The sequence below is a fragment of the Tursiops truncatus genome, chromosome 17, assembly GCF_011762595.2.
Source record: "Tursiops truncatus isolate mTurTru1 chromosome 17, mTurTru1.mat.Y, whole genome shotgun sequence".
Taxonomy (NCBI): Eukaryota; Metazoa; Chordata; class Mammalia; order Artiodactyla; family Delphinidae; genus Tursiops; species Tursiops truncatus.
In genome coordinates this window covers 48912869-48926292 of record NC_047050.1, presented here as the reverse complement: position 1 = coordinate 48926292, position 13424 = coordinate 48912869, and the positions used below count along the sequence as shown (strand labels likewise).

The 13424-nt window shown below is 42.6% G+C and overlaps 1 long non-coding RNA gene across 4 annotated transcripts in view; it reads right to left on the bottom strand.

Moving 5' to 3' along the window:
• LOC141276926 (uncharacterized) overlaps positions 1–13424 on the bottom strand; it is a 242375-nt gene that overhangs the window by 197101 nt on the left and 31850 nt on the right. For 3 of the 4 annotated variants that reach the window (XR_012327306.1, XR_012327309.1, XR_012327308.1), the window contains exon 4: positions 7532–7612. This is a non-coding gene — a long non-coding RNA (uncharacterized lncRNA). Of the gene's footprint in view, positions 1–7481; positions 7613–13424 lie in introns of all 4 variants that reach the window. The other variant, XR_012327307.1, reaches the window with a different exon arrangement.

The window sequence follows — 13424 nt, the reverse complement described above, 5'->3', positions numbered from 1 at the left end:
TTCACCTATTGAGGGATATTTCTATTGTTTCCAGGTTTACAAATAAAGCTGCTATTAGTAATCACCTACAGGTTTTTGTGCTGACATAAGTTTTCATTACGAGCATAATTGCTGAATTGTATGATGAGTTCATGTTTAGTTTTTTAAGAAACTGACAACCTATCTTCTAGAGTAATTGTACCATCTTACTTTCTCAACTAGTAATATATGAGAGATTCAGTTTTTCCACACCCCCTGCAGCATTTGGTATTGTCGCTATTTTTTTTTGCATAAACCCATTTATTTAATTTTTTTTAACATCTTTACTGGAGTATAATTGCTTTACAATGGCGTGTTAGTTTCTGCTTTATAACAAAGTAAATCAGCTATACATATACATATATCCCCATACTCCTTCCCTCTTGCGTCTCCCTCCCACCCTCCCTATCCCACCCCTCTCGGTGGTCACAGAGCACCGAGCTGGTCTCCCTGTGCTATGCGAATGCTTCCCACTAGCTATCTATTTTACATTTGGTAGTGTATATGTGTCCATGCCACTCTCTCACTTCGTCCCAGCTTACCCTTCCCCCTCCCCGTGTCCTCAAGTCCATTCTCTACATCTGCGTCTTTATTCCTAGGTTCTTTGTGACTTTTTTTTCAGACCATCAATAAGGTCAGCTGGGTCTTTTTTGTGGGATAGAGACTTTTTAAATTGGGATTTTCTTTAAAGCACATTTATGATGTCCAGTTGCCAGATGTGGTGATAGTCTATGGAAACAGTATTTGGGAATGGAAAAGTAAGTTAAAAGTGATAGATAAATGGGTTCTTTTTAGCAGGGTTCTACTTTAGATGATTTTTTATAAATATACTCCCATAATAAACACTACACAATTAGGAAAAAAAAAATCCCCATTTCTCCTTCAAAATAATTAATTCCTATTTTCCTCTTAGATTCAAGGTGATGTCTCAATTACATTACAGATAAAGGCATTATGGTCACAACTTATAGCTCTCTTTAAATATTTCAAGGTCTGTTACCTTAGGGGGGATTAAGTCCCTATGTGTTTCTCCAGAACGAGGGCCCATGGACAGACGCTTTAGGAAATCAGGTTTCAGAACAAAATACAGAAAGAAACCTCTTGCTGTTGCTGTTTAAGGAGAATGGCTTAGCCACAGACTGAGCTCTACTGTACATCAGCTCTTCCAGCAGGGGCTGCCTCATCGCTGATTTAAAATGATTTAAAGGAGAGGCTAGCCTAGCAGCCCTTAGAACAGCCTCTTCACACTGCCAGGGTCTACACTCCAGGATCTGGAGGTGGCCGTCATGTAAGGCTCCCAGGTGGTGGGTTCTAAGATGTCAGATGACTCTTCCAGCCCCATAGGGACCTAGCACAGCACCCCCCCCCCCCTGCCACCCCGGAGCATCAGTGACAGGAGGCTTGGCCTATTTTCTGTGTTGGAGCCACTGTTCATGACGGAGCATGAGCTCTGTCAATAGTGCAGGTTACCAGAGAACGCAAATGGCCCACCTCTACTCTTCTCTGCCCTTACTCCTCTCGCCATCAGCAAAATGGTTTGCAATCCAGTGAAGATCCCATCCCTAATTAGTCAGGTCCCCTTTTGATGTTTTCAAGCCTGCTCAAAACGTTGGCTCAAACCTGTCCCTTGAGTATATTTATAAACCGAAAGCATGCATTCAATAAATTTGTATCAAGGACCTACGTGTAGCAGGCACTGTAGCAGGCACCAGGATTAAAGGGGTGAGCAAGATAGGGGTGGGTCCTGCCTTTCAAGGTGTTAACAAATACGGAAAATATGCAAATAAACAAGCACTAGCATAAATGAAGTATAATTTGGGAAACTGTAGGGCAGTAAAGGAGCATGTGGCGGCAGCCTCTCACCTGTCGGGGTGACAAGGGGCCTGCCAGAGCCAGAGGCCTTCAAGCTGAGACCTGAGGAAGGAGAGGGAATTGGACCTGGAAAAGAATGAGTGTTCCAAACAGAGAACAAAGCACGAAGGCCGGAAGTCAGGGTAGCTATACACTTCTGAGGAAGCGGTAGAAGCTGCCCGTGGCTGGGTTATAGACGATCCTGAGCAATGAGTCTGGAGAGGAGGGCCAAGGTCCGTCGCTCCTTGGTGACTGTGTTGTGTAGCCACATCAACTCAGTTATACTGGGACTAGGGAAAGCCCCACCCCCAAGCACAATGAAACAACGCACCCAATACCAACGCGCGTCTCTTCCTGGGGCAAAGCTCTCTCCCTGCCCAGACATCCCCAGGTGCTGACCTGCTCTGAACACTTCCTGCACACAGTCTAGAGGTGACACTGTGGTAGAGTCAGTGACTGTCCCTCTGCCCTGTTTCTCTGCAGTTCCCACCAAAGGTTGCTAGGAAGCTGCCACCCTCTCCCAGAAGGCAACTGTCAACAAGAGAAACATTAGACACCATAGGCTCCAGGTCTACCGCCAGCCCCCTGATTCTGGTACTGCCCTCCTGGATCATTCCCAATAGACAGACGTGAGCAGGGACCTCAGTAGGATACACCTATCTGTCAGCATTGTTCTCAGGGCACAGCCTCATCTGGAGAGGGATGGAGAGCAGGTACTAGTGAGAGAATATGTGCCTTCCATACTGGAAGGGTTTTATCCTTGCTTTTCCCCCTGGGGTTGACTGGAAAGGCCATTCTGGAATGACAGATACAGATTCCAGCCTTTCTGCGCCACATCCCACCCCTAGGTTGCATGATATGGTGGGGGGCTGGGGGGAGATTATGTGGAGGCAACTGTAAGCTGTGCAGTCTCTCCGTCTGTAAGGAGGGTCCCTGCCCACACCTCTGCATCACCCAGCTCACTAATGGGCAAAGAGAAAGCTTTCTGTGATTCCCACGCTTAACCACTACCACTGGTTCCGTGTCTCATGAATGTATGTGGATCTTCAGGGCCCACCCCTCCCCTGCTCCTCAGAGCAGGCAGCTCTCCTGGGCCTCGGCATACAAAGCCCCCAGGGAATGCCCCGAGTTCTGAGTAAAAGTGGATCAACTTGGTTGCCAAAAGTTCTTGGTAGGCACATAGTGGCCATCCAGTGTTGGCCACATCCTGATGATTTGCTCTGCAGACCAACCTAGGAAAAGAGGCTGCAGTTTTATGCAGTTAAAAGTATGATGAGTTTCGCAGAATCTGAACACTAACGGATTGATCATGATACTAAGGAAAAATTGTTTATTTTTTAGGTGTGATCATGGTATTATGGATATATTAAAAATAAGAGAGAGATCTTTAAGAAAGAGAGGCCCAGGTGCAACATTTATTAGTAAAATTGTGTGTTGTCTAGGGTTTATTTCAACATAATCTGACAATGGAAGGAGAGTGGGTACATAGATGAGACAAGCTTGGCCATTAACTTATGATGGTTGAACCTCTGATGGAGACTCAGTGTACAAAGAAGTGATTACACTATATTTTCTACTTTTGTCTGTGTTTGAAATTTTCCCTACTGTGGAGTTTTAAAGCGTACCCTTAGTAAATATGCAAACTACTAGAAAGGTTTAAGATAACCGAAATCCTTTAAAAAGGCTTTAATAAATGGCATTGCACTAGATGAATAAAGGCAGAGCAAGGTCTCCACAGTCCATGTAGAAGTCAGCAAAGCTAAGACTGCTTTTGAAAGACCTTCTGCTGTGGATTATACGTAAGTGAAAACTTAGGCTCAGAAAATTAAAATTAGATCACATACAAAGAAGGGAAAATCAGTACAGAGATCTTAAGTAGTATATAGTCTCTCTTGGCGATAATACTATTAGATTTACCAGGTAATCAAGACTGAACAACAAAAAAAACACATTTATTAATTTTCTGAAAAGTTTTGGATCCAGTTCTGCCAGAGGGGAGAGGTCCAGTTCCAGGGAACCTCCAGGCCTCCCAATTTGGTTTCTGAGTAAATGAGTGAGAACATGAAACCTCTCAGAGTCATTCTTTCTATTCCACTGATGGCAGGTCTGGTCCCCTAAATGGACACAAGTTTTATTATCAAAGGGGTTGGAAATACCCAGGTGTAAGTCTATGGTGTAGAGATACGGCAAGATTCAGGAAGTGAATCCAAGCCCTCAGGTTGGGCTCACTCTCAAAATGTAAGAGAAGCGAGGAGAATACAGTGAACGGGTCATTTCATCCTAAGTTAGAATTCAGATGTCTGTCACAATCCAAATTCCTAGTTCTGAGTTCAATAAAAACTGTGCCAAGGGCTTCCCTGGTGGTGCAGTGGTTGGGAGTCCGCCTGCCGATGCAGGGGACGCAGGTTCGTGCCCCGGTCCGGGAGGATCCCGCATGCCGTGGAGCGGCTGGGCCCGTGAGCCATGGCCGCTGGGCCTGCACGTCCAGAGCCTGTGCTCCGCGGCGGGAGAAGCTACAGTAGTGGGAGGTCCGCGTACCGCAAAAAAAAAAAAAACTGTGCCAAGGTTTTCATGTCACACTTCAACTACCACTGAGGAGCTGAATTAACAGACAGACAGATAGTGACCACTTGAGCAAGTGGTCACTTGCCCCGCCACTTTCGAGTAAGATTAGAGTCTAACAGTGAACTATTGAGTGTCCCCTGGGGCACTAAGCACTTCACCAACATCATCGAATATAAACCTCTCAGCTATTACCTCCCCATTTTACAGATAAGGAAACCAAGGCTCAGAAAGGTTCAGAAAGTTACCTGAGGTCCTACCACTAGTAAGTTGCTAAGCTTGGGTTTAAATCCAGATCTCTCTGACTACAGAACCCAATGTCCTTCACCACAATGCAAGCCCATTTTATTAAATACCACAGAGACTAATAAAATATATCAGAGAGTATTTTCTCTCTGGCCTTGACCAAGTAAACACATACTCTTATGCTGATTCATTGGGCAAGTTGTCTAGCTATATCCTTTATCCTTCACTGCAGTTAACCTCTAGTGTTGTGAAATCCCTTTCCTTCCAGAAGCTCATCAGGGCTCCAGTCTGGGATATGACAGCGTCACTTGTACATTTAAAAGTAGCCACTTGCTTTTCACACACACAGGCACACTCAAACACACATTGATTTTGGTGGATTTGAAAGTTAGAAACTAAGGAAAAAACCCCTGAGAAGGATGCCTGTGATCATCAAAAATAACTTCTGATTAGAACTCAGAAGAGCCCCATCTAAGGCAAAGTTGACTTGTTAACTTGCCAGAGAAACTGTATTTCCTGCCCAAGGAGGAATTTACTCTAGACCAGCAGGTATGTGGGCAAGATGGCTGCACACGACTTGAGAAGAAGGTAGAAAAGGAGGAATTCCTTTCAAATAGGGTCTTTCTATATTTCTATAAGAGGGAAGGCGAATCTTTCCCCTACAAGTTCAAGCTTATTAACTCTGTGCCACCAACCTCATACGTGACCACCAAAATTTATTGTATAAGTTTTAAGCGAATGCAGTTACAATGTCCTTCTTATCCCTGAAGGACAAGTTCTTTGGCAGGAAAACTGAATATAATCCTTCCTTTTGAGGGGTATAAATATTCATCGCCCTAACACTACTAGTACAACAAACCTGCGGCTAATATACTCTCAATGCAAAGATTTACCACAGCACCTGGCCCATTACAGTCATTATTTCAACAGCATCTTCTCCATGACATAACTTTTGGGCTAGCTGACCAAAAGTATTTGAAGGTAAAATAAGGCATCTTGTTTCCTTGTTTGCAACACTCACATGGGTAGGCTACCTTAAATCCAATTCAAGTACTCCTTGCTTGAGTTTCATATTATATATTTCAAGAAGCTGCCACCTGTTAGGTTTAGTGTTTTGTAGTACTTTGTGCTGGGATTTCTCATGAGTGGTAGTGAAGTGGCTTGTCTATGATGCTAGGCCATAAGACATTCTTAGGTGTAGTAAAGGCCTTCATTTAATTAAATATGTGCAAAGGACAAATAATGGCTCTTCCTCACAGACATCTCACAGTGCTCTGAAGTCAGTGGCACAAATGGTCAATAATTTATCTAATTCATTAAAGTAACTGCAATTTAAGGGGTCAAAATTTATGCTTTCCTTAAATTAAAACAGTCACAGTTTTTCCTATAATGTCACTCTCGCTGGTTTATATTTTGTTTAATTGTGGATTTTGATTGATTTTAAATGAGAAAATTCCAGTCCAGTGTAGCTTAATAAAAAAGGGAATTTATTAGTTAACATAACTGAAGAGTCTTAGGGGAGTAACATCTACAGGTATGGCTTGACCAAGGTGCTAAAACAGTGTTATCTGGACTCTAACTCTCTCCATCTTCTGATTTGCTTTCCATTATGTTGATGGCATTTTCATGTAGGCTCTCCCTATGTAGCAAAACAGCTTACCTTATAACTTAGCAACACCAATAGAAAGAAAACCTTTCCTTCCCAATAATTCCAGAAAAACTCTGGGATTGAGTCTCACTATAGTAATAAGGTTACTTGTCCATTCCTACCTCCAGTGGGGATAAAACACACTGGTTTGTTAGATCAGTCACTCACCAGGACGGGAGGTACAGGACAGGTGGTGGGTTTTTAGTCTCACTCAACTACATAGGCAAAGAATAAGATGCTTTCTCAAAGAAAAATTGGGATGCTGTTTCCAGAAAAAAGAAAAATGAGAGCCAAGCAGACAAAACCAAAAGCAGTCAACTCCATAGAGCAAGGTGGAGCTTTAGCAAAAGCACTTGTCAAACATACCTCACAGATGATCCTATCTTACCCTTTACTCTCTTGAATGACAACAGTGATGACTTTGTGGTGGTACTTGTGGATTATAATTTCATAAATTCTAACGATTTGCTTTCTCATTTTCTCGATAGATACATTTTGAATACGAAAGAGACCAAGGGAAAATGCAAAAAGAGTAAGTAGTATCTGCATATCCATACTGACTCTGACACCATTATGGTAAACTTTGCTTAAATTTACATCCAGATTTTTTTAAGTGCCATCTCTCACGTGTGTGAAAGCAGATAAAAGCTTGAGAGCTGCTCCGAGACCTCTGAAGAATGAGCCCTCGGGTATAACCCAACTCTGCAGAAGGAGAGCCTCTAGCTCCTTAAAGATTTTTCTAGCTGCTTAGTTTATGTTATTTGGGTTTACTTTGGAATTTGTCCTTAGATTTTCAACCTATACCAGTATATTATGCAGGAATTGCCAAGGATGTTATTGATATCCACAATATAATTTGCAGAACAATCCATGCCTTAAAATGAAGGTAGAAATGAGTGACTTTCATGGCTTTATACATTTAGTTTTAGTGTCCTAACATGATACTATCTTGTTTAACATTGTCATAGAACAAGGTATTCTATATAAGAAGATTTCCTAGATAATTGTTTTAATTATGTGTTACTTTGGTATATTTTTCTAAAGTGCATTATTTTATGTAGTAGCTTAGTTAGCATACATATCTGGGTCATAGATAAAAACATCAACTAAGTTAATATGTCAAAAATCAGTGACAGTCTCAAGGCTTATAACTTACTGGGGTTTGTATGGGTGTTTAGCCAATATGTTAGATGACTTCAAACTCACATGCGGTTGGAGTTGTGTCTGCTGTGTCCTCCTGTGGCTTCATAGTGCTGTAAGTATATCTTCCTGGTTGCCATTTCCAACCTGTGGCAGAAGAGAAAATGGTAAGTGAGCTTGTTAGAATTCTTCTAAAATAAGACTACATAGATCATTTGAGGAGCTCTGCAATGAATAAGGTACAACAGTGGCAGTGCATAAACTATTTTATATTCATCGACCACTACACTCAGAAGTCTAAGACAGCAGGGCCACATCTGCATTCTTAGAACCTACCAGAGTAGATGATATATAATTGGTACTCAATAAATAAATGCTGAATGGCTAAATGAATTGACAGTTTGGCACTTATTTAACTGCTCTGAAACTTTTAAATTTCTTGGCGCTTTCCAGGGACTTCCGGGAAGATGGCGGAAGAGTAAGACACAAAGATCACCTTCCTCCCCACAGATACACCAGAAATACATCTATGCATGGAACAACTCCTACGGAGCACCTACTAAACGCTGGCAGAAGACCTCAGACCTCCCAAAAGGCAAGGAACCCCCCACGTACCTGCTTAGGGCAAAAGAAAAAAGAATAAACAGAGACAAAAGTATAGGGACGGGTCCTGCACCAGCGGGAGAGAGCTGTGAAGGAGGAAAAGTGTCCACACACTAGGAAGCCCCTTCGCGGGCGGAGACTTCGGGTGGCGGAGTGGGGGAGTTTGGGAGCCGCGGAGGAGAGCAACAGGGGTGCGGAGGCCAAAGCGGAGAGATTCCAGCGCAGAGGATCGGGCCGACCGGCACTCACCAGCCGAGAGGCTTGTCTGCTCGCCTGCCGGAGCGGGCGGGGCTGCGAGCTGAGGCTCCAGCTTCTGTTGGAGCGCCGGGAGTGGACTGGGGTTGGCGGCGTGAACACAGCCTGCAGGGCGTTAGTGCGCCGCGGCTGGCCGGGAGGGAGTCCCGGGAGAGGTCTGGACCTGCCGAGGAGGCAAGAGACTTTTTCTTCCCTCTTTGTTTCCTGGTGCGCGAGGAGAGGGGATTGGGAACGCTGCTTAAAGCAGCTCCAGACACGGGCGCGAGTCGCGGCTAAAAGCGCGGACCCCAGAGACAGACATGAGACGCTAAAGCCGCTGCTGCCGCCACCAAGAGGCCTGTGTGCGAACACGGGTCACTGTCCACGCCCCCTTCCGGGGAGCCAGTGCAGCCCACCACTGCCAGGGTCCCGGGATCCAGGGACAACTTCCCCCGGAAGAACGCACGGTGCGCCTCACGCTGGTGCAACATCATGCCGGCCTCTGCCGCCGCAGGCCCGCCCCACACTCCGTGACCCTCCCTCCCCCCCCCCCGGCCTGAGTGAGCCAGAGCCTCCGAATCAGCGGCTCCTTTAACCCCGTCCTGTCTGAGCAAAGAACAGACGCCCTCCGGCGACCTATACGCACAGGCAGGGCCAAATCCAAAGCTGAGCCCCTGGGAACTGTGAGAACAAAGAAGAGAAAGGGAAATCTCTCCCAGCAGCCTCAGAAGCAGCGGATTAAAGCTCCACAATCAACTTGATGTACCCTGCATCTGTGGAATACCTCAATAGACAACGAATCATCCCAAATTAAGGAGCCGTGTGGATAAAAGGCTCTTGGTGCTACAGCCAGGAGTCAGTGCTGTGCCTCTGAGGTGGGAGAGCCAACTTCAGGACACTGGTCCAACTGTGTCCACTGTGTCCAACTTCAGGACACAGGACAGAGGCCTCCCAGCTGCACATAATATCAAACGGCAAAAATCTCTGAGAGATCTCCATCTCAACGCCAGCACCCAGCTTCACTCAACGACCAGCAAGCTACAGTGCTGAACATCCTATGCCAAACAACTAGCAAGACAGGAACACAACCCCACCCATTAGCAGAGAGGCTGCCCAAAATCATAATAAGTCTACAGACACCCCAAAACACACCACCAGACGTGGACCTGCCCACCAGAAAGACAAGATCCAGCCTCATCCACCAGAACACAGGCACTAGTACCCTCCACCAGGAAGCTTACACAACCCACTGAACCAACCTTAGCCACTGGGGACAGACACAAAAAACAACAGGAACTACGAACCTTCAGCCTGTAAAAAGGAGACCCCAAACACAGTAAGATAAGCAAAATGAAAAGACAGAAAAACACACAGCAGATGAAGGAGCAAGATAAAAACCCACCAGACCTAACAAATGAAGAGGAAATAGGCAGTCTACCTGAAAAAGAATTCAGAATAATGATAGTAAAGATGATCCAAAATCTCGGAAATAGAATAGACAAAATGCAAGAATCAGTTAACAAGGACCTAGAAGAACTAAAGATGAAACAAACAATGATGAACAACACAATAAATGAAATGAAAAATACTCTAGATGGGATCAATAGCAGAATAACTGAGGCAGAAGAACGGATAAGTGACCTGGAAGATAAAATAGTGGAAATAACTACAGCAGAGCAGAATAAAGAAAAAAGAATGAAAAGAACTGAGGACAGTCTCAGAGACCCTGGGACGACATTAAACGCACCAACATTCGAATTATAGGGGTTCCAGAAGAAGAAGAGAAAAAGAAAGGGACTGAGAAAATATTTGAAGAGATTATAGTTGAAAACTTCCCCAATATGGGAAAGGAAATAGTTAATCAAGTCCAGGAAGCACAGAGAGTCCCATACAGGATAAATCCAAGGAGAAATACGCCAAGACACATATTAATCAAACTGTCAAAAATTAAATACAAAGAAAACATATTAAAAGCAGCAAGGGAAAAACAACAAATAACACACAAGGGAATCCCCATAAGGTTAACAGCTGATCTTTCAGCAGAAACTCTGCAAGCCAGAAGGGAGTGGCAGGACATATTGAAAGTGTTGAAGGAGAAAAACCTGCAACCAAGATTACTCTACCCAGCAAGTTTCTCATTCAGATTTGATGGAGAAATTAAAAGCTTTACAGACAAGCAAAAGCTGAGAGAGTTCAGCACCACCACACCAGCTCTACAACAACTGCTAAAGGAACTTCTCTAGGCAAGAAACACAAAAGAAGGAGAAGACCTACAATAACGAACCCAAAACAATTAAGAAAATGGGAATGGGAACACACATATCGATAATTACCTTAAATGTAAATGGACTAAATGCTCCCACCAAAAGACACAGATTGGCTGAATGGATACAAAAACAAGACGCATATATTTGCTGTCTACAAGAGACCCACTTCAGACCTAGAGACACATACAGACTGAAAGTAAGGGGATGGAAAAAGGTGTTTCATGCAAATGGAAACCAAAAGAAAGCTGGAGTAGCAATTCTCATATCAGACAAAATAGACTTTAAAACTATTAGAAGAGACAAAGAAGGACACTACATAATGATCAAGGGATCGATCCAAGAAGAAGACATAACAATTGTAAATATTTATGCACCCAACATAGGAGCACCTCAATACATAAGGCAAATACTAACAGCCATAAAAGGGGAAATCGACAGTAACACATTCATAGTAGGGGACTTTAACACCCCACTTTCACCAATGGACAGATCATCCAAAATGAAAATAAGGAAACACAAGCTTTAAATGATACATTAAACGAGATGGACTTAATTGATATTTATAGGACATTCCATCCAAAAACAATAGAATACACATTTTTCTCAAGTGCTCATGGAACATTCTCCAGGATAGATCGTATCTTGGGTCACAAATCAAGCCTTGGTAAATTTAAGAAAATTGAAATTGTATCAAGTATCTTCTCTGACCACAACGCTATGAGACTCGATATCAATTACAGGAAAAGATCTGTAAAAAATACCAACACATGGAGGCTAAACAATACACTACTTAATAACGAAGTGATCACTGAAGAAATCAAAGAGGAAATCAAAAAATACCTAGAAACAAATGACAATGGAGACACGACGACTCAAAATCTATGGGATGCAGCAAAAGCAGTTCTAAGAGGGAAGTTTATAGCAATACAATCCTACCTTAAGAAACAGGAAACATCTCGAATAAACAACCTAACCTTGCACCTAAAGCAATTGGAGAAAGAAGAACCAAAAAAACCCCAAAGTTAGCAGAAGGAAAGAAATCATAAAAATCAGATCAGAAATAAATGAAAAAGAAATGAAGGAAACGATAGCAAAGATCAATAAAACTAAAAGCTGGTTCTTTGAAAGGATAAACAAAATTGATAAACCATTAGCCAGACTCATCAAGAAAAAAAGGGAGAAGACTCAAATCAATAGAATTAGAAATGAAAAAGGAGAGGTAACAACTGACACTGCAGAAATACAAAAGATCATGAGAGATTACTACAAGCAACTCTATGCCAATAAAATGGACAACCTGGAAGAAATGAACAAATTCTTAGAAAGGCACAACCTGCCAAGACTGAATCAGGAAGAAATAGAAAATATGAACAGACAAATCACAAGCACTGAAATTGAAACTGTGATTAAAAATCTTCCAACAAGCAAAAGCCCAGGACCAGATGGCTTCACAAGCGAATTCTATCAAACATTTAGAGAAGAGCTATCACCTATTCTTCTCAGACTCTTCCAAAATATAGCAGAGGGAGGAACACTCCCCAACACATTCTATGAGGCCAACATCACCCTGATCCCAAAACCAGACAAGGATGTCACAAAGAAAGAAAACTACAGGCCAATATCACTGATGAACATAGATGCAAAGATCCTCAACAAAATACTAGCAAACAGAATCCAACAGCACATTAAACGGATCATACACCATGATCAAGTGGGGTTTATTCCAGGTATGCAAGGATTCTTCAATATACGCAAATCAATCAACGTGATACACCATATTAACAAATTGAAGGAGAAAAACCATATGATCATCTCAATAGATGCAGAGAAAGCTTTTGACAAAATTCAACACCCATTTATGATAAAAACCCTGCAGAAAGTAGGTATAGAGGGAACTTTCCTCAACATAATAAAGGCCATATATGACAAACCCACAGCCAACATCATCCTCAATGGTGAAAAACTGAAAGCATTTCCACTAAGATCAGGAACAAGACAAGGTTGCCCACTCTCACCACTCTTATTCAACATAGTTTTGGAAGTTTTCGCCACAGCAATCAGAGAAGAAAAGGAAATAAAAGGAATCCAAATCGGAAAAGAAGAAGTAAAGCTGTCACTCTTTGCAGATGACATGATACTATACATAGAGAATCCTAAAGATGCTACCAGAAAACTACTAGAGCTAATCAATGAATTTGGTAAAGTAGCAGTATACAAAATTAATGCACAGAAATCTCTGGCATTCCTATACACTAAGGATGAAAAATCTGAAAGTGAAATCAAGAAAACACTCCCATTTACCATTGCAACAAAAAGAATAAAATATCTAGGAATAAACCTACCTAAGGAGACAAAAGACCTGTATGCAGAAAATTATAAGACACTGAGGAAAGAAATTAAAGATGATACAAATAGATGGAGAGATACACCATGTTCTTGGATTGGAAGAATCAACATTGTGAAAATGACTCTACTACCCAAAGCAAACTACAGATTCAATGCAATCCCTATCAAACTACCACTGGAATTTTTCACAGAACTAGAACAAAAAATTTCACAATTTGTATGGAAACACAAAAGACCCCGAATAGCCAAAGCAATCTTGAGATAGAAAAACGGAGCTGGAGGAATCAGGCTTCCTGACTTCAGACTATACTACAAAGTTACAGTAATCAAGACAGTATGGTACTGGCACAAAAACAGAAATATAGATCAATGGAACAGGATAGAAAGCCCAGAGATAAACCCACGCACATATGGTCACCTTATCTTTGACAAAGGAGGCAGGAATGTACAGTGGAGAAAGGACAGCCTATTCAATAAGTGGTGCTGGGAAAACTGGACAGCTACATGTA